We start from the raw sequence: 1,962 nt of genomic DNA, 5'->3' as shown, positions 1-1,962 counted from the left end.
TATCTTGGAAAAGAAGCTATTCATACTTGGATCTCTTCTGAACCTTGGAAGAGGAATGAAGAGATCAAGCTAGAAAGGCTTTCTCATGCTGGACCAAATTGGGTTTGGATGGATATGTGACTATAATCCTCTCAATACTTGATTTGGGAAATGCTTGTGGTATAATCAGTGACTATACTTCATCTCTTCTCATGAGCAATTGACCAAGGAATTGGCTATTGATCAAGATTTGAGAGATTGAATTACAAGAAATTGTAATTCAATCACTTAAGATTGCCAAGGAGATCAATGAGTGTATTGATTGAGGAAGAGATGGGAATGAACTTGATCCGGAGGATTGCAATATCTCTTGATCCCAATGTTCATTTTATTTTTAGTTCTTACATTTACTTTTCTTGCCATTTTACTTTTCTGCACTTTATTGCTTTCTTTAGTTTTCTGTCAATTTACAATTCCTTGTTGCTTATCCCTCCAATCTGATTCGTCTAACTAGGATAATCAATTAACCATTGATTGCTTAATCCGTTAATCTTTGTGGGATTCGACCTCACTCTTTTGTGAGTTATTACTTGACGACAATTCGGTATACTTGCCGAAGGGAAATTTGTTGAGAGACAAGTTTTTCGTGCATCAAATTTATGGCGCCGTTGCCGGGGATTAATCATGATTAACAAACTACCGGTTGATTGATTTACTAGATTAGACACTTTTCTTTTGTCTTTGTTTTCTTTTGTTTCTTTATTTTCTTTTGCTAACCAACTGTTTGTGATATTGCCTCACTGGGAATTTCCTCATCTGTGACAATGGAGATTCCAATTTCTTTTGGTGATTATTGTTTGAGACAGAGCTTTCTGCAGGAAAGAAAGGAGCATCTATCATATTCTAGTCAATCAAATTTCATGGGAATCTATCCACCACCACAGAATGATTCACTTTACTATGCTCATAGTGGGTGGGAGTATCAAGAACATGAAATGGGGTGCTTCCCAGGGTCACAAAATGGTCCATATTTTGATGACTTTGATCACTACTCAAGTTGTGGCTGGGAAGATCAAAGTCAAAGAGATTGCACTCATTCATACCCCATTCATCAAGAGCCATCACCTCTCAATTATACAACCTCACCTCCAAGTTTCACATGCCTAAATCCTTCATCATTTGAGTATGCCTCAGCACAAAAGTCTATCCAAAATCCATACAATTCATTTCACCATCCACAAAACTCAATCCACTACCCACAAGAGTCATACCACTTTCAGAACACACAACCACAAAACAACCAATTCCATTCACAAACCAACCCCGCCCAACCATTACAACCTAGCCAACTACCTTTAGATAGACTTGCTAGGATGGAACTCTTCATGGAAGAGCTCAAAAGAAGTAGAGAAGAAGAGAGATTCACTAGGATAGAACTCCTCGTTAAAAAAATAATAACGACAATCGAAGAGGAGAAAATAGCAGAAAGAGACCATGATGAAAAATTGAGACAGAATGCACAACTCTATTCTGAAGAACAATTCATTGAAGAGCTGAGATCACAAAGAGAGTCCACTTCACTCTCTTTAGAAATAGATGAATTCATTCAAAGGTCAGAAACAAGGAAGGAATCAGAAGAACAAGAAAAAGAGGAACCTATACCAAGTGAGATTTCTATGAAGAAGGAGGAGGTTGTGAGAGTGTATAAGCCCAAGACTCAATACCCACAGAGACTACTAGTGGTGACAAAGGAACATGCAAACTCACTCCCAAAAGAGACACTGCAACATCAGGTAGAAGAAAGGGAGGAAGTCAATCAAGGGAGGCCACACTCCAATGAAATAGAGAGTTGCATAGAGGGTGAGTTCATTGAACCACCAATTCAAGAATTTTTTGATGAAGAGGATGCTCCACCCATCATACAATACCCAAATCCTGAAATCAAGGTGGTAAAGGCAATCAACATGAACACTTACAAAAGGA

The sequence above is a fragment of the Arachis ipaensis genome, chromosome B04 (assembly GCF_000816755.2).
Source record: "Arachis ipaensis cultivar K30076 chromosome B04, Araip1.1, whole genome shotgun sequence".
Taxonomy (NCBI): domain Eukaryota; kingdom Viridiplantae; phylum Streptophyta; class Magnoliopsida; order Fabales; family Fabaceae; genus Arachis; species Arachis ipaensis.
This window is presented reverse-complemented; position numbering follows the sequence as displayed.